Raw genomic sequence first — 19,722 nt, forward strand, 5'->3', positions numbered from 1 at the left:
GTCAGATCTTTTCACTACATTAATGAATAAATATATATTAATTAATTATATAATTATAATTATATTTATTATATTATAATATAATTAAATTAATAAACATATCATACGCAGGGTTCTTGTTGCTTGCTGTGGGAGCAAACCTGTTCACCAGTCCAAGCTGCAAGCCTACTGACTGATAAGACCAGCCCAGCACGGAACTTGAAGGTTTTGGGTGTGCATTGCAGAGTTCATGCCTGTTAGGACCAACCACACTTCAACTCTGAAGACAGGCCGCTGGAGAGAGAGAGAGAGAGAGAGAGAGAGAGAGAGAGAGAGAGAGAGAGAGTTTGGACCCTGCACAGAGCCCCTATTTTCAGCAAAAGCCCTTCGTGTTGCGGGGGGGGGGGGGACAAACCAGATGAGATCTGTCTCCCCAAGAGGAGATAATTGAATGCAGCCCATTTGGTTTCAGCAAATATGTTTGGTATTTAGTATTACTATTTGTTGTCGCTCATAGCATGATGACTTCTCAGTCAACAAGGCACACACAGTTCCCTTCCAGTCCTTCTCTTTTGATCAGAACAGAGTACTAAACTGTGTTTGCACAAAGGGTTGGGGTTTATAAAGATGTTAGAAACAGGGAGACCTGTGTTCGGCAAGTTGCAGACTCATCCACAATCCCCTTCCCCTTTATAAGGAGTCACCCATTGGCCCATCCAGCCCAGTTCTTTCTACCATGACTGGAAGCAAGCCTCCAAGCTTTCAGGTGAAGGGAGGCCTTTTCTATACAAACTCAGATAGCCTATGTTTCCTCTGGAAAACTTCCGTGCTTCTCCCTTGCAGAGGAGCCCTCCTATTGATTTATGAGTTGTTATTACTAGTGCTTCGCTACTTACGCAAGGCCACTTAACTTCCAGTAGGTGGCAGTGTTTGCAAACAATCTTGTACAGTACTGTATTTACGGTAACTTTTCTGATAGGCAAAAGATCAACTTGGGTAAAAAGAGAGTGGGAGAAAGGAGTCAATATAAATCACTGTAGCTCTAATGAGGTTGCTGATTATAAATTGGTGTCTTGTCACTGTCATTTTTAAAGAGGTATTTGCAGTGATGACCTGAAAATTATTGTTAAGAGCTTGAGGGAGTGGGCTGGGGGGAAAGAGGCAAATGCGAGAACGTTTTACAACATGCATACATACAGTTTCCATTTGTATATACAACCATCTTCCTAGCTATCTTAAATAGGAACTAAAATGAAATTGGCCCATCTTTTCTTGCTTTCCTGCATTCATTTTCCTTTTATGCAATTGCATATAAATATGTAACATTGCAGGATGTAGGTTATACAAATACAAAGGGTCCCCCCCCCCAAATCGACAATCAGTTTGAAGGAGCAGGGGCTGTGCCCGAGTTCATTGCTGCCTCGGGTGACAAAGGGTTAATGACTGGGGTCACCGAGTCGCTCGGCTGCTCCCCGTGCGCACGCGCGCAAGTGGGAGGCGTGCGAGAGCTGCCAACGCTGGACTTCTAGGGTTGGAAGGGACCCCCCAAGGGGGCATCTAGTCCAACCCCCTGCGAGCGCCGCTAAAGAATCCCTGACGTGTTGCCCCCCAAACCCTTCTCCTGCGAAGTCCGACGTTCCCCAAGAGGCAACAGGTCCAAACGGAGGAGGAGCCTGCCAGGCACCCCAGCAGTTGCTGGGGAAGAAGAGCCGCTTCCCAATCCGCGCCGGCGCTTCGCTCGCGCTCTCGCTCATCCCAACTGCGCGTCTCCACGGCGCCGCCTACCGGCCGTCGTGCGCCTACGCTTTCCCTCGGCCCCCGCCGAGCTTACAGGTGTTGCACAACTCCGCATCCTCCACGTCCCGCCTCCCGAAAGCAACTTCTTTGAGGCGGCGGGAGAGAGTGGCGCCGAGGGAACAACTTTCCGAGGAGCTCCTCGTTCCCTGAGCAAACTGGGAGTCCCGGAGCGCGAAGCGTGGCTCTTGCCCGTCGCGCGGGAAGGACGGGTGTGTGTGTGTGTGTGTGTGTGAGAGAGAATTATTGAGTGAGTGTGAGGTGTCTTCTGGCGCGCCTCCTCCAGCCCTTTTCCAAGCCTCAGCCGGCGCTTTCCTCCTCTCTCCCCCCGCCTCTCAGCATGAGGGGCGCGAGCCGACCCCCTGGCGAGCGGGCGGGTGCCCACCTGGCAGCCCCACCCCGGCAGCAGGTAAAGCCCCGCCCCTCGGGTGTGTGAGGCGACGGCAGGCAAGTGGCGACGGCGCTCCTCTTCTTCTTCTTCCTCGGGCTCCCGGCGCTCGCTCTGCCCTGAACGAAGCCTCGCCTCGGCTCCGCGCACCTTCTTCGGGGGAGGAAGAGAGAGACGACCACTCGAGCGCGGGGTGAGTGAGTCAGGGTGGCAGCGGGTGCGCGGGCTCTAGGCGAAGCAGCGATTGGTCCATCCGGGATGGTCTGCCCCAGCCTAGCCTCCAGCTGATGCCCTCCAGATGTTTGGGCCTGCCAGCTCCCGCCCTCTCTGCTAGGCCTGGTGGGAGTTGGGGGGTGTTTGGGGGTGTTCAGCCCCACCTAGAGGGGATCGGGTTAGAGGGCAGGGGCAAGCCAGTGGGGTGTAAGCAGGAAGCCAGAAATGATGGGCAACAACTCCCAGAGGAGGCAAGGAAAGAAATATATTGAACTGACCAAATGCATCACAGATAATTTGGTTGTTCCCACCATCACCACATAAGGACTACCCCCCCAATAAATCCTGGCTTTGGGGTCTTTGGGGACTGGCCATGGCACTCCAGGGTTTCAGACAGGAGGCTTTGCAGGGAGGTGCTAAAGATCAAACATGGAAACTTTTGCACGCAAAGCGTGGCTTCTGAACACGTGTTAAGGTGTGGAATAAGGAAGTGGCTTTGAACACAGGCTCCTTGGATTCTGAGGCATTTGTATTTTTTCAGGCTGAAGAATGTGTCAGAATAGTTTCTGTTGCACTCTGCTAGCCTGTGTGTCCTCACCCCTTGGTCTCTCTGACTCCTGCTCTGTGCTAGGTTAGATCTAGCCTGCAGCCACTAGAGACAGGTGAAGTCCATCTCTAGAAGGCTGCAAGTATTGCTGTGGAGATTCTGATCGATGTCCACCTAGTCCAGCATTGTGCTGCCAGCCAGACACCTCCAGAAGTTCACAAGCAACCCCCCCCCCAATTTTAGTTTTGTTTATAGGTCATCTCCTCACCAAATGGTCCTGGGCCGTTACAAAACCATCACAGTTCAAAGAAATGCAATATACAGGTCTTTAAAATGAAGGGCCAATAACAAAACCACAGCGCAGAACAACAGTGTGTAGCAACACAGGAGGCAGGAAGACATCCATTCAACCAAAGGCTCAGGTAAAGAGGTGTGTCTTAGCCAATCACCAAGAATCATACAATGATGGCATAGGACACACTTGGAAGGCCGTTTGACAACCTGGGGACCACCTCAGATAATGCGGATTACAATTCCTATGAGCCCAAGCCAGCACAGTCAGGGATGATGTAGTCTGACAACCTCTTGAGGACACTGGGTTGGGGAAGGTTGCTCTCTTTGTTCCACAGGAGTGCTGTTTTTTGCTCATGGCAAATAGCCCTTACTATGACTATTCAGAGCAAGGTTTGCTTGTGCATTTAACACTTTGCAGAGTGAGCAGGAATTCATTAGGGAGAACGGTTCCCATGACTGTGGCTTCCTTGGGGCTGAAAGGCTAAGCTGTTGAAGTATGCCCGTCATGCAAGTGTTAGAAATAGAGGAACCTTGTGAAGAAAAGGAGGAGGGGACCTGGCAACCCTTGTTCAAAGGGTCCCCTTTGAACAGGGTGGGTTCAAGTTCAGAACTCATCTATTACTTTTTTTCCAGCTGGGTTGCAACAACTTCTTTTTATAGGGAAAAAATCTAATTTCTTTTATTTGTTTTATTCACACTAGTATATTTCCTATGGGCTTTTAAAGACAAATAATGCTGTGTTTCAGTTTGTCCATATATTTTGGGGCCTTCTGGTGTTCACCTAAATGCATAGATATAGGGACCTGCACCAAATACATAATTTGAGCTACAAGGGAGTTATTTGCGGTTTTTTGGCCAAATTTTATATGCCTTAAGTTACGTTAAACATGACTAGTCTTCCTTATCAATACCATTCATCAAGTAAACTGAGAAATCAAAAATACTTAGATCAGCTGTGTTTGGGTGTGTGGTCTAAAAATAAATTGAATACAAACGAATACATATTACACACTGGCTTGTATTTGAGTCAAGCAGCTATAATGACAATTGGGGCTGTAAATTCAAATCTCAGTTTTACTTGAACAAACAAGCTAGACTGTGATTCACAAACATGAGTCCTGTTTGGTTCCAGCTTGCTATTAACTTTGTTTTCTTTTCTTGTCATTTTCCTCTGCTCTCCAACTATGGAGCCGCATTTTTCTCTTATAATTGGTAGGTTATACTATATTTGTTTCCATAAAGCTTTGCTGGACCAACAATTGTGGTGACTCTCTGAGAGTGCAGACCTGCAAATGTCAATAATTGCACACCTGAGCTATTCAGTCAAGAGTTTTTATTTATATTTCATATGGACTCTCTAGAAAAGAATACTGGGTGACTTTGTTTTATGGGGGAATAGACTCCAAAGTCTACCCCTTTGCTTTGTAGTGTGTTTTGCACAAAGAAGGGGGCAGTTTTGAGGAAGGTACCATGGCCAACTTCCACTTGCAAAAGCCCTTGGTGAGGAAATTATATCCTTGCCCCTACCGTCTGTTGAACTCAGCTGGGATGGACTTTAGGCACGCATGGCTTTCCAACATTTGTGGTGCTGTGCCCACGGCTAACTTTGGCTGAATTCAGTGCTTGTGCACATGCTGCTCCCAACCACATTACACAGCTTGGTTTTTAAATTTTTGAAGGCTGACAGCATCGCATGAACCGGATCTTGCATGGAAGGAAACGTGGGAGTTGGGCTGCAGCATTTATTTTACGAATTTATTCATAACGACACCAAATTTGGTGATATGGGAGTTGGTGGCATGCCCCTGCTTGATGGGGGTCACACTCCTTTTGATGGAGTGGTTTGCCACCAGGGCTGTTCAGAGACATCAGGCGATATTTCTGATCTGCAGTGCTTTCTGTCTGTTACACTTCATTGGCAGCCACACTCTTACCAACAAATGAGGGATCTTGGCAGCTGTAGCTCATGGCACATAGTGACTACTGCAGCGAGTTCAGCGTGGGGGTACCATGAGATATTCAGCAGTGTAGGCTTTATAGGTTACCTGTGCAACCCCCAAGAGCACTGCTTAGTTACCGAGTGATGGCCGTTGCCTACAAAGTCCTAAAGTTGTTAAGCTTGGTATTCCTTGGGAATATGGTACCTCTTCCCCATCGAAGCTCTCCACATTGAGAGATCTGATTGTGAGCTGGTTTTGGTAACAGTCAGAAGCAGAGTAGTCATGACAAAGTTGTGGAATATTCTCGCTGAAGAGGCGTGTCGTAGCCTGACCCTGTGATGTTTCCCACGAATATTTCCAGGCTCTTGGTCAGGTATTGGTTCACCTGGAGCTGATCCACCTGTTATTTCCTTGTCAATTCTCCGTTTGGTTAGCACTTTGAGCCTTACGGAAAAACAGCATAAAGAATAGCTAATGCAGTGCTTCTGCAAGAGTGCAGAAGGGACAATCCCTACCATTTCTTCCCTGCTGGAAGCCCACCTAAAAGCCTCCACTGAAGATCAGGAAACCCTTACAGCTTTTCTGGGCTGTAGTGGGGAAGAGGAGAAAGAAATTGCCCTCGCACAAGCACTGCATCATTGTAGTTACCCCGTAACAGAATTCTGCTGAATCACTGGAAAATTTGGCAATACTACCAAACCTTCAAAGACCTGGCTCATCGCTCATGTCTTTCCTTATCAGCTTGTAACAGACACCATAACAAGAGGTAAAAACATTGAGGATCAGTACTGATTTGTTGTGTGCCCTAACTACTAGAATTCCTGGAATTATTTGGCTTTTGACCTCCTTTTCTTCATTATGTTTTAAGGCATATGTGTTTGTGGTATAATCCTTTACAGATGTTGATCCATTAGTCTCTCAACTTCAGTGTTGCATTTTAAATAAATAGGCTCTACAGTAGCATCTGCTGCGCATAAATCAAGGCAGGAGTTACTTCAAAGTGACAGATTAGATGTAAATCTTCCTGGTTGATGAAAAGGAAATGTTAACATTCCTTTTGGGAGAGGGAGAATGAAAACCCGCAAGGGACTGGCTTCATCAGTGTTCAGGATTGAACTCATGAAATCTGAACTTGAGCCTTGTCAGTTTAGGCTTGCAGTAGGGAACAACTGTCTGCATTTGATAGAGACTTGTGATCGTTAACAGGACTGCTGTATTTTGAAACAAAGAGTCCTCAGGGCATGCTGTTCATCAGATATGATGAAAAGTCAAGGTAGCATCTGGGTTTTGGGTAAGCATTTCAAGCATCTGCTTACAGGAAAAAATATTATCTCTATGCCACTCATTCTGAGAACAGCCTTCTTATTTGCATGAGAAAACAGGATCACCCAAACTGATGTGCATGTTCTTTAAGAGAAAGATTTTGGGGTTAGTGGGTTGTGGTAGGTATTCAAAGTACTATGTTTCTACATGCCTTAGCTGTTACTCAGACAATAGCCACCTTTCTGCCTTTGACACAGCGAAATCTGCTTTTGAAATGGAGGGGGATTTCAGAAATAAATTGTGACATGGCATGGCATGTGTGTGATGTCAGCTGTTCAAATAAAAAAATGATTAAAATTTTCCCCAAGGCACATGCAAGCCTTTAGGTGTGCCAGAAGTAGCTGTCTGGACTCCCAAGTCTTTGCTTACAGTATGATTTAACTTTCGGGTGTATCCCTGCTGCTGAGGTTTGTAATTATTATTAATGATAATTTAGATAGGACTATTTATAAATGTATAGCTCTGTTTTTGACAAGGCTGTCAAACAAAAAGGCCCTGTGGGGAGCTTATCACGCTCTTTAATGAGATCCTGGTGCGGCCTATGGAAGGGGCGGGGAGATTTCAGGCTTGGGAGCTCTACAATGTTGGTGTTTGGTTTTTGCTAGACCCCCCCCCCCCGGATCTATCAGCCAGAGCCCTGTGCAAAAGGCGTACAGTTAGAATTAAAGAACTTTGCTTCAGGATAAGAACACAAATCGGGCTCCAGCGGCAGCAGGAGGCCCCATTAGCTAAAGTGGTGCTTCAGGTTAAGAACAGTTTCAGGTTAAGTACGGACCTCTGGGACGAATTAAGTACTTAACCTGAGATACCACTGCACCATCAATGGTGTAACTGAGCCCGTGATATTTCATTTTTATTCACATGGTATTTATCATGGGGTTTTATGTAAAATCAAGCATTTTGTACCAGTTTCTCCAAGGTTTTCTGTATCTTTAGAGATAATTGGAAGGGAGGGAATATTACTATTATTATCTAATCAGTAGCTTCTTTTTATGCATTGAAATGTTCAATCGAAAATAAATGTGTTGCATATAATCCAGATGTGTGTGTGTGTGTAAAATATCCCTTTCAAGCAATACATCTACTTCAGTTTCTCCATTATCACTCCTCTCTATCTTTGATGAACCTTTTCAGTTCCTTGATACATCCCAGTACAGTCATACCTCGGGTTGAAGTTGCTTCAGGTTGAGCACTTTCGGGTTGCGCTCCACGGTGACCCAGAAGTCCCGAACACGTTACTTCCAGGTTTCATCACTCGCGCATGCACAGATGGTAAAAATGACATCACGCGCATGTGCGGAAGCGGTGAATCATGACCCGCGCACGTGCAGACGCGGGTTGTGTTCGCTTCTGGATGTGAACGGGGCTCCAGAATGGATCCCGCTCGTATCCAGAGGTACCACTGTAATTGTGTAACTTGCGGTGCAATTCTATACACATCTACTCAAAACTAAATTCTGTTGCCTTTGGTAAATCTTACTCCCTATACATGAATATAGGGATGCAAGCTTTACTAGACTGAAAAAAATCCTGGAATTCCTTTAATTGCCATATCTATGTAATGCAAAGTAACTTATTCTGGACATTTATATCCAAAAAGTCACAATCTGGGGAATTTACACCCCCCCTTTTTTTTTAAAATTACCCTCTGGTTGCATCCAACTCTTACTCCTTGTTCCCCTCATACTGTTCAGACCTGTAATATCCTGCCTGTTTACATTGCATAAAAAAGCAGACATATTTGTGCATTGGAGGTATTTCCCTGTCAGCTAGATGTAAGACTTGATCAGAATGTGTTATTCACTGGTAAGAATATTTTTTTTAAAGGCCTTGCATGCTGTGTAAAAGCAAATATTTAATCATATGACAGATAACAAAGGATGAAAGAGAGATTCTTTGAATCTAATGTATACCTTGCAACCATGTATGTACTTAGGGCAGAGTAGGAAACGGGCTAGGAAAATGAAAGATGTCGAGGTGCAATTGCAAGATACCTGTTAAAAGGAGTCTTGTTCCTTGTCTGTGTTGAGGCGCCTAAAGAGACTACATTCCTATGCCCATTTACTTGTAAGTAGCCTCATTAACACAGTGAGGCATTACACATGGATTGCACTGTGAATCATTCAGATCTGTGTTTTGCACACAGGCACCTCTACAATTTAGGGACATTGTTATCTTCCGCGTTAGAGAGAATGAGAGGAACCACTTTCCCCTTTTGTGTTCTGTTTCCGTCCTTTTGCTTCTTTAATTATAATGTTGGTGATATTTCCATGCACCACAACTCTATGCAGGTTTTTCTTTTGCACCTAGTTTTGGTGGCATTCCCCTTGGAGTTGCCAAGATGATGGAGGTTTCCCAGATGGTACTCATTAGCACAGCTTTGCTAGAGCTGTATCCCCAATAATGGCTGTGTTGTGCTATATCCATGTCATGTTAACAACTAGAGTGAAGTAAATCTGTTGATCAGCTTATGTCAGATGAGCCCTGCCTAGTGTGCTGATCCTTGGACCGCTTCTGATTATTTCAATCCTCCGCCAAGGGACCAGATGCCATAAAGGTTATTGCTATTGTTGCTTTCAGCAATTTGTAAAAGAAAGCTGTGTTAAAAGAGTGCAAGGCACTTTATGAACTGGGAGAAAATATTAAGGACATTTGAAAAGCCTGCTGGATTAGGCGAGCCGCTCATCTAGCCCAGTGTTTCCCAACCGGTGTTCCGCGGCACACTAGTGTGCCGTGAGATGTTGCCTGGTGTGCCGCGAGATGTTGCCTGGAGGGAGGCGGGCGAGGGCGTTTGCTTCCCGGAGGACTTGTGGGAAGCCGCCCCTTCCCTGGGCGACGCGCCGCCTCGCGACTCCGGAGTCACTCCCGAGGGCTCTCGGAGGGACTCGCGAGCGACGGCGCGGCGGCTCCGGGGCGCGCTCAGCCGGGCCGCCGTGCGCTCCCGCTGCAGCTGCCCGGCGTGGAGCGCGACGCGGAGCCGGCCGGGCTTGGAGGCGCCCAGGTAGGGCCGAGCCGGGCGGGGGCGGGGAGGTCTCGGTCTGCTGCGGGCACAGGAGGACAAGCGGGAGAGGGGGAGCCGTCGGGTCTCCTGGAAGGAAGCGAGGCGGCCTGGAGGGAGGCGGGCGAGGGCGTTTGCTTCCCGGAGGACTTGTGGGAAGCCGCCCCTTCCCTGGGCGACGCGCCGCCTCGCGACTCCGGAGTCAGTCCCGAGGGCTCTCGGAGGGACTCACGAGCGACGGCGCGGCGGCTCTGGGGCGCGCTCAGCCGGGCCGCCGTGCGCCCCCGCTGCAGCTGCCCGGCGTGGAGCGCGACGCGGAGCCGGCCGGGCTTGGAGGCGCCCAGGTAGGGCCGAGCCGGGCGGGGGCGGGGAGGTCTCGGTCTGCTGTGGGTGCAGGAGGGCGAGCGGGAGAGGGGGAGCCGTCGGGTCTCCTGGAAGGAACCGAGGCGGCCTGGAGGGAGGCGGGCGAGGGCGTTTGCTTCCCGGAGGACTTGTGGTAAGCTGCCCCTTCCCTGGGCGACGCGCCGCCTCGCGACTCCGGAGTCAGTCCCGAGGGCTCTCGGAGGGACTCGCGAGCGACGGCGCGGTGCTCCGGGGCGCGCTCAGCCGGGCCGCCGCGCCCCCCCGCTGCAGCTGCCCGGTGTGGAGCGCGACGCGGAGCCGGCCGGGCTTGGAGGCGCCCAGGTAGGGCCGAGCCGGGCGGGGGCGGGGAGGTCTCGGTCTGCTGCGGGTGCAGGAGGGCGAGCGGGAGAGGGGGAGCCGTCGGGTCTCCTGGAAGGAAGCGAGGCGGCGGCTGAGGGGGATGCAGCCCCATCCCCAGCAACAGGCGCTCCTCGAAGTGAGGCCACAAGTCGGGGCTCGGACAGGGCCTGGAAGCAGCGGCTCCGGCTCTTGGGAACGGAGAAGGGGACTTCGAAAGCGGCCTGGAGGAGAAAAGCCCCGATGCAGCGAGAACGGGGAGCGTGCTGCCTTGTCCAGGCCTCCTCGCTTTGTGCCGTCCGCTGCCGGGAGCAGGACACGGGGGCTCCTCGTTTGCATGCTTTCCCGGGTGATCGGTGAGGGTTAGGGTTAGAGTTAGGGTCCCTCAGTCCCTCGCTTTGCTGCCTCCTCCCCCCCCACCCCCAAAGCTTGGAGGTTCCCCGGCAAGGGGGAGGGAAAAAAATTGAAAACTTTCACTTTCGTGCGTCCCTCCCGGCGTGACGCTGCGCGCTGACGTCACGGGGCTGTAATGGTGGTGTGCCGCGAGATTTTTTTCATCAAACAAGTGTGCCTTTGCCCAAAAAAGGTTGGGAAACACTGATCTAGCCCACCACTCTCCCCTTCTGTGGTTTCCAGCAACAGGTGTTCAAAAGCATTACTGTTCCATTCTTCAGTAACATGTGAATGATTGACTTGTGCAAGCTTGAAAATAGCCACTGCCTTAGTTCTTTTGGATGAGTAAGTCACATGACTTCCACAGTCCTGAAAGACGCATGTCCTGGTTTTCCTCTGGGACTTGTTGGTGGTTTTTGAAGTAAGCATCCCAGAAGGTCTACACTCCAGAGCAGAAGTGGGGAACCTTTGGTGCTCCAGATGTTGCTGAACTACAGCTCCTGTCAGCCCTAGCAAGGGATGATGGGAGTTGTAGTTCTGGAGGGACAGACGTTCCCCATACTTGCTGTGCAGGCAATGCATGGGACTGCTCCTTCCTTTCTGTGTATTTCAGATGTATTTATCAAGGTACACATTTAAAAATCAAGCAAGATGCCATGTGCATGTTATTCGATGCCACAATTACAAGAGGCCAACTGAAACACTCAAATATTGTCAATGTTTAAAGCATGGGTAGGCAGACTAAGGCCCGTGGGCCGGATCAGCCCCAATTGCGTTCTGGATCTGGCCCGCGGATGGTCCGGGAATTGCCACACAGATCGCCAGTGTTCATGTTCTTTCTCTCTCTCTCTCCCACAGCGGTGGCGACTCCTCCCTCCCTCCTCCTGGCTTCTCCCCGCCCTGCCTAGAGGAGGAAGGGGGCTGGGCTTTATTGGTGCCAGCAGCAGCAGCAGCACTCGAGCTGCCACCATTTTAAGCAGCCCCTCTCTGGAGCTCTTTTGTGCGCCACTCATCGTCCTGCTGCTGCTGCCACCAGCCCTTCCGCTCGCAAGACACAGGTAAGCAGCATCAGGGCTCATGGTGCTCTTGCATCATCCCCCCCCAATATAGTCCAGCCCCCCACAAGGTCTGAGGGACAGTGGACCGGGCCCCTGCTGAAAAAGTTTGCTGACCCCTGTTTTAAAGCTTTCTTGTGTATGAGGCACATTTTAGCTTGTGGATTGGCTTCTTACAAAACTCTCTTTCACCTAACAAACAGTGTTGGCTCATGATTTCTGCTTGGCAGCATCTCTGCACAAAATTGCCTATGAAGATGATGCTTGGCTTAGCCAAAACTATTAAAGTTGGATCATTCATATAAAATAGCCAATTAATATATAGAAGGTAAATAGTGACTGTGTGAAGTAACTTGGATTTTAATAGGCTTGGCTGTGGTGGAGCCATATGGTCATGACTGCGATACTCATGCTCTCTGTGTTATACTTCCAGCTTCATTGTGTTGTGTAGAAGAAACCGTGATATAAAGAGGTGGCCGCATCATTTTTTAAGAAATCATTATAACTAAAGGTATCCTCTTCATGAAACTTACTCTGGAAAAAAATATTATTGCCTGAAAGTGTTTTTGGCCTGTACAACTTGGAATGAGAATGAAAAAGTTTATTTTTTTAATCAATTGATATTCTAAGGCTGCATCCCTCTGCACCATTCTTTTTAAGTCCTCAGTGATTCTAAGAGCCCGACACTTAAATTATATTTTAAAGTTGTACATGTCTTGTCTTACACCTTAAAATGTTGTGTGAAAAGTACAGACCCAGGTTTGCAAATGTCTACCATATGGCTCAAGGCGTTGTGTTGGGCTGTCATTCTTACTGGATGCTTGCTTGGTGGCAAACTCTGGTTTGCCTCTGGGTAAGATGTGAAATGTGCCTCATTTTAAAAATAAACATGAAAATAATTGGATGCAATAAAATTCTCTTTAAAGCCTTCCGTGTACTCCCTGTGCACACACATATACATAACATATTTGGTTCGCTTCTAAATTAGTCTGAAAAGTGAAACCCATTGTAGGAGCAATACACCTTTGCTTTTATCCAGGGTTTTAATATAATGGTTTACCTACAATTGCTGTAATTGGTAAGCCTGTCATAAAAACATAATAGAGAGTGCCTCTGTAAATTAGGATTAATGTTGTTCAGTTCTTTTGTGGTGGATTAACAGTGATTGACATCAGTTGAGAGCCTGGATTCGGTTAATAGCGTCATGCCAAGAGTAATCAGTGAAGTTATGTGTGTTTGTCTTACCTTTAAGTCCCCCAAAAGCTTACTTTGGAGGCAAGGAACTGTAATGTTTATTCTGAAAATGTGTGGCCCTTGGAAATGTTGCGACATTTTTCCTGTAGCAGACCACACAGAGGACTTTGGTCTTGAACCTGCCTTGGGAAGTAGCTAGTTGAGGCTTCAGAGCAGACTGCTAATTCTACACCAACCAGTATAGCTGAAGGATATGAATACCTTTATCAGTCTCATGGACATAGAAGTATGTTCTGAAATGTAGTAAAGAGTACGATGATCAGATATAAACTTTATGAAGGGCGAATTATCCAGATACCTTGCTCTTTTAATGCAACTGCTATTGTAGTTTTTGATTTGACAGCTTCAATTTTAAAATTTGTTGCATTCATTTATTAAATTTCTACACCACTTAAAGATCACAGGGCACTCACTTTACAATATAAAAACACAAAAATACATCTGCAGTGGCAACTAATGCAGGAGTTACTAAAGCATTTCCTGCAGGGCATGCTCCTGTGGTTTGTCCGCCAAGCTCATCTTAGTATGTACACAGAAAAACTAGTAATTCCAAAAGCTTTAAGAACTTCATAAACAGAGCATCAATACATACAGATTAATGCTTTCTTTGCATAAACTAAAGCTGCATTTGCATGGCAGTTTCCCTGTTTGTTTCCACGTAATATATTTGAGCTTTCACATAACATAAGGTCATGTGGAATCTAGTGGAAGTTTAGTGCTCATTTCCATGTTAATTGCTTCCCGGGTGGGGTGGGGTGCGAGGAACCCCATTCTCAGTGCTGTTAACCTAGAAAACCACTACAGTAAAGAGATGAAATTTGGGGTATTCTACTTACATGCAGTTTTTTCCTGCAGTTTTCATGGGGGAATATGTATGTGCAGGAAGCATGCACGTGCAGGAAGGTTGGAGAATGTCCAATGACATTCATTTTTGTGTAAAACGGTGTGTGTAAAGCACGCACACATTCCATTAATGTGAATGAAATTTTGCATGACTTGATCAGTAAAAAAGTCACAGTACCATAATGCAACAAGTAAAGGTAAAGGTTAAAGGACCCCTGACAATTAAGTCCAGTCGCGAACAACTCTGGGGTTGCGGCGCTCATCTCGCTTTACAGGCAGAGGGAGCTGGCGTTTGTCTGCTTCCACAGACAGTTTTTCTGGGTCATGTGGCCAGCATGACTAAGCCGCTTCTGACGAAACCAGAGCAGCGCACGGAAATGCCGTTTACCTTCCCGCCGAAGCGCTACCTATTTATCTACTTGCACTGTGTGCTTTTGAGCTGCTAGGTTGGCAGGAGCAGGGACTGAAGAACGGGAGCTCACCCCATTGCGGGGTCTTGAACCGCTGACCTTCCGATCGGCAAGCCCAAGCGGCACAGTAGTTTAAACCACAGTGCCACCCGCGTCCCAATGCAACAGGTACTGCAGTGCAAAAAGAACATTAGAAAACAGCACAGAAGCACTTGCATTATAATCAAGAAAACTAATGTAATATTCTCCACATCTGAATGCACCCTAAAAGAGTTTCCTTCCAAATGAAGTCTAGATGGGGAATCAAGAAGCAAATGCTTGTTGTGAAGGAGAAAAGGATAAATGAGGAGGACAGAGCCACCCAACACCTGAGTGAACAATTACTCCCTTTTAGACAAATGGGTGTTATCTGAATTCATCTGCCAACTGACAAGCAGTTCTTAATGTAACCTAGCAATAAGCTACTGGAAGTTCACAACTAAAGTATTTGTTAACAACTGTATGCCTGAATGCAGAGTATAATCTTTCTGGAGGATGCCTAAATTCTGCTGTCAGGGACTAAAAGGTTCGTGCTAAAAGATAATAATAAAAAATCTGTAGCAATAACTTCCCCAGGCAATGTTGGTAAAGCATGAGCCACAGAGCTTCACTGGAAAGAATGAAGGGCTTACTTAGAACAGGTGCAGCAATTCGAATGCTTTTCTACTCCTTTGCAGATTTATTGCAATCTGGAATCAAGCAGAGGACAAAAGTTACTGTTGGGAACATAGGAAACTGTCTTATATCTCTGTATAAGAGCCAGGCCATTGGTCCATATTGCTTAGTGTTGTCCATACTGACTGTAGAGACGCTGCTTTGCAGGGTTTCAGATTACGATACACTCCCAGGCATACCTGGAGATACCAAAGATTGAATTTTCCTCATGCAAAGTGTGCTCTGCTCTCCCACTGAGCTACAGCCTTTCCCTTAATCACTTCCCAACTTCAAAGGTGATGGTGAAAGTTACCATTATGGTAAACCCTAAGAAAGACTTTGCAACCATTTACAGCCATGCCTGAAAAGCCTTACAAAGGATCTGAGAGTACATTATTCTAAAGCTCAAAAGAGTCTGGTTGTTGTCTGATGCTAACATTTCCTAACATGCCTAAAGTTTTTCTCAGCTCGGTTATAGACATAGCTTAAGACGTAGCTCACTTGCTGTTTAGTACCCCATGTTCTTGGGAAGATCATGAAGTGCAAGCCATGTAACTCTGTACCAATTTGCAGGGATGCCCCAGTGTTGTTTGTGCCGGTATAACAGTGGATATGTGGGAAAGTTTCTCAAGCGACAACTGGGTGCAGATTTGTTCTGATTTTGGGTAATTACCTCCTCTTTTTCTTCTTCCATGAGTGTGTCTGCAATGTTGCATCCACCTGTAATGTTTTCTGGAATTCCGGAAGGAGGGCGTGTCCTTCTGAATTGTGGGTATGAAAGCATGATGTGAAACTTGCCAATTAAGTTGGACCCATGAGACCTCCCAGCCGCTCTGTTAGCCTGTTCTTATCAGAATTTCTGATAGTGCTTTGGTTGGAAGTGGACTATCCACTTCTCCCTACCCTGTCTCTGCAGCTTTGTTTGCTGCATAGATTGTCCATTGAGGGCCAATGTGCAATCTTCATTATGGGTAGTGGGTTCTGTGTGCTCTGGTATCTGGGACCAGGAGTCTGAGCCCCTTTTTCAGGTGATGAGGTTGAGGACTCTTAACCAGAAGAGGAAGCACACACAAGGCTAGCTGCAGAAGCACTTCTACCATATGACTTCATTGCAGAAGACCTAGTGTGAAACTAGAGGCTGTCCTACTCCTTCATGGTAGGATGATGATTAAAATTTGTATACCGCCCTATACCCTTAGATCGCAGGGCAGTTCACAACATAAATGGACAGGTCTCAATAGGCTCATCTGGTGGAAGTGCTGGAGAGGGCTGGGACCCTTTAATCAAATAAATGCCTTCCAGTGCAGATGGGGCTAACAATTGGAAATCAGCTGCTGCTACTGTACTGTATAGGGTTCCATCTGTTTGTTTTTTGCAAAGAGTTCTGTGGTTTTAGAGCTAAGCTGGAACCTTGCATCCAGTCTGAGCACTGCAGCCAGCATAGACTCTTTCTTGTTTCTACATCTAGCCTGAAGCTCACCCTGCTTTTCATCAGAGCGGGGTAATAGCAGCAAGTATTTTTCATTTAGTGCAGGGTGAGGAATATCTATATTTTTGCCCTGAGGACCGCATTCACCCATGAACAGCTTTCTAGGGGCTATAAGCCCGTGATGGGCATGGCCCACTGTGAGTGGGGCCACCCACATTCTTACATGCCCACTAAACCTCTCCATCCAACCCATCGCCATGATAGGGATGAAATCACTCCTTCCTCACTTGTGCCTGCATGATTTTTATTTCAGTGAAGGCACCGCTAGGTTGGGAGATAGCAGGCCACTTGGTAAAATTTGGCAGGCCAATCCAGGCCTTTGGCTTTGCTGTTCTTTGCATCTGATTTAGGGTTTTTACCAGTGCATCGAAATGTGGTAGTAATTTCAGGCAGAGCACTGTTCGGCTTTGATTTTATGCTGGATCCAGAGACGTTTTGCTGATTGCTAGCCTCGACCCCCATCTCAATCATTTTATTTATATTTATCTGGCAAAATGTATATAAAGCTTTATAATAAACAATACAGTATGGTGATGTAGATTTTTTCAGTTTCGTTGTTCTGTATGGGACAATGACAATAAAGATTATCGTATCGTATTGTATTGTATCGTATCGTATCGTATCGTATTGATTATTCTAAATTGCTGAAATTGCCATGGCTGTTCCTGTGCTGTTGAGGTGAAGTATTTTCAAGGGACAAGTAGGAAAATGCAAAGGCATTGTGATGTCTCAGAACTGCTTGCGAGAAGTCTCACAAAAATTCCTAGAAGTATATATCTGGGGTCCTATGCAGTGATTCAAGGCCCAACACAATAGTTTTTAACCTTGTGGGCTAGAATAAAACTTTTGTATATTTCAGAGAAGATTCCCAAACTGCCCTTTCTAGATGACTCATACGTCCCACTTGTTTTCTGTTCCCAGAAAATCCTTCTCATCATTTGGATTAGTTGCCCTGTCTACCTACAGGAGAATACCATTCCTATTTGTAATAACTTGCTTGGGGCAGGGACAACTTGGAGGGAGGAGTATCTGCTGGTACTGATGAAACCACTTGTTCATCTCCACCCACTAAATTAAGGAAAACTTATCCATGTGGCATTCCATTGAGCATGTATTTAGGTTAATTATTATTTTGCTGGTATGGAGAACAGCTTTAGCAGAAACAATATCCTAAATTAGAAGCCTGATCCTGTAAATGTTACTGTAGACCAGGCTTCCTCAACCTCAGCCTTCCAGATGTTTTTGGCCTACAACTCCCATGATCCCTAGCTAGCAGTACCCAGTGGTCAGGGATGCTGGGAACTGTAGTCTCAAAACATCTGGAGGGCCGAGGTTGAGGAAGCCTGCTGTAGGCGTTAAGGACCAAACATCATGTTGCATTGAAGCTCCTGATATAGGTTTCTTTTTCCCCCCTCAGTCCATTTTTGGAGAGAGGAGGTGCAAATCTAATTTGCATGGTGAAGCTGATAATCCCAGAAGCAGTGAAATGGTATGAAAACAAGTTCTGGTCAAGAAAACCTGAGGTTATGGTTTGAGTTGGCCTGAATGTTGGCTTTAAAGACAGAAATGTCTCTTGTCTGCCTGGGCCCCTTGCTGGAACACGAGACACAGACGGCTGGGCAATGCTTTAGTCAAGCTACAGTAAATTCATGTGGAAAGAAGATATAAGGTGTGATGCTCCCTATGGACTGCAGTGACCCATTGTCTGTTTTGGTGTTGATGTAAGCTGCCCTGTGAGGGTTTTGCTCTGAAAAAGGTGGCTTATAAATATTTGATATTAAATAAAGAAATAGTAAACATTGTTCTTTCTTGAATAAGACAACTGAAATTTTTAAACTCCAAATATGACTATCTACCCTTATGATTTTCTAAATACTGGCAAAGACAAATGGATCCCCCCCCCCAATCGCTTGAGAACATGGGGAATTTAGAATGGCATGAGCTTGACATCTCATACCCTTGAGGTGGAGGTGACATGACCTTCCAGTTCCTCTACGAAAGAACCAGGTTGGGTGGCTAATAATTACTGTGCAGCCGGATACCGGGGAGGGGGGGGTTGTAGGTGGGGGAAGTGTCAAGTGAGCCAGGTTTTCTACTTCATTAGTTTGACAAAATGAATGAGCTGGTATGTCGAGGTGAGAGACGTGACTCGTTGGCCAAAACTGGGAGCAAGGTTGGGGCAGAAATTTGATCGGGCCATACAATGGATGCTTTCCAGTTTACCTCGCCAGCTCCTGTAACGGGTAATTTCATGTTTGATTATAAATTCCTCTGAGGTAAAAGAAACATGCACCTCCTGGTAAGCCATTTTAAGCAAAGCCTGCTGTCACCATAGTTACAAATGTCAAAACAGTCGTGCAGAAGTCAAAAGGCAATAAATGCAGCCCCCAATCTGCTAAAGGGGCGAGGAAGACCCTGGGAAATGTGTGACTGCAAACGGAGTGAGGAGGTCACTACAGAGAAGCCTCAATTTTGCCACAGAGGGGAGCATAGTAAGACTCGTTCCTGGACTGTGGGTGGTGCTTCTGTCATAGAAGGTGGCACCTGCTCCTACTACTCCAAAAAGAAAATGTGGCTCATGGAACAACTGCATCCTTGCAGACTGTGTACATCTCTGACATTCAGCTGTGTATGAGAACAGTTGCAGGACCCACTGCTTAGTTCAGGCCCTCTCAGAGGTCCAGAGAGCCCTGGACTGGTTCAAGTTTTTGAGACTCCCTAGCCATAATAAAATTAATAAAAAAAGAATGACACACACAAAGAAAACAAGGCATAATCTAAAATTATTATTGTTATTGTTATTAGTATTATTATAATAATAATTATTAAGCCAATGCTTGTTGAGTCTTTTTCTGTGCAACTGTGGCAGTGTGTGTCTTTTATCAAACTGCATCTCTTATTTCCTTAGATTTGCAACTCTAAGCTATGAGGATATTTATGTCAGTTTGTGCTGCTGCATCCAGGACTCTTATATCTGACACCAGTGTTAGCAACATCCTGGTAATTTGACTTTGGTTAGGTCCTTTGCAGCAGAGCCATAGCTACGGGGTTGGGGGTGGGGGTGGGCTAGCCAGATTTTCTGCCACTGGTGAAGCCTCCAGAGGGGTGCCATTGAGGCTCCCAGCCTCTGTGTGTGTGTGTGTGTGTGTGTGTGTGTGTACGCAAATGCGTGGGGTGGGTGTGTGCCAAACCAGATCTTTGACCTGGGTGAAATAATGACTAGTTTTGGCCTTGCCTTGCAGGAGCAGTAGGGTTCGCAGCACTTCAAACAAAAGCTGTCTACAGTTGGCCATATGAAACCATTAAGAACTACTTGAAGGGTAGGCGAGCCCTTTGATTGTCACATTGCATGTATTCCTGCTTCAACTTGCATAGGCAAACCAGAATGAGTCTTTGCCTGTGATTCTTAT

The 19,722-nt window shown here is 46.7% G+C and overlaps 1 protein-coding gene across 9 annotated transcripts in view; it reads left to right on the forward strand.

Annotated features, from left to right (window-relative positions):
- Window positions 1–1,810: 1,810 nt before the first annotated feature.
- LYPD6B (LY6/PLAUR domain containing 6B) overlaps window positions 1,811–19,722 on the forward strand; it is a 63,776-nt gene continuing 45,864 nt past the window's right edge. For 4 of the 9 annotated variants that reach the window (XM_081168040.1, XM_081168041.1, XM_081168039.1 and 1 more), the window contains exon 1: window positions 1,811–2,354. The gene's annotated coding sequence lies outside the window, so the exon portion shown is untranslated. Of the gene's footprint in view, window positions 2,355–19,575; window positions 19,633–19,722 lie in introns of those variants that run through there. The other 5 variants (XM_081168035.1, XM_081168036.1, XM_081168034.1 and 2 more) reach the window with 3 other exon arrangements.

Source organism: Podarcis bocagei (genome assembly GCF_964188305.1).
Source record: "Podarcis bocagei genome assembly, chromosome: 1".
NCBI lineage: Eukaryota > Metazoa > Chordata > Lepidosauria > Squamata > Lacertidae > Podarcis > Podarcis bocagei.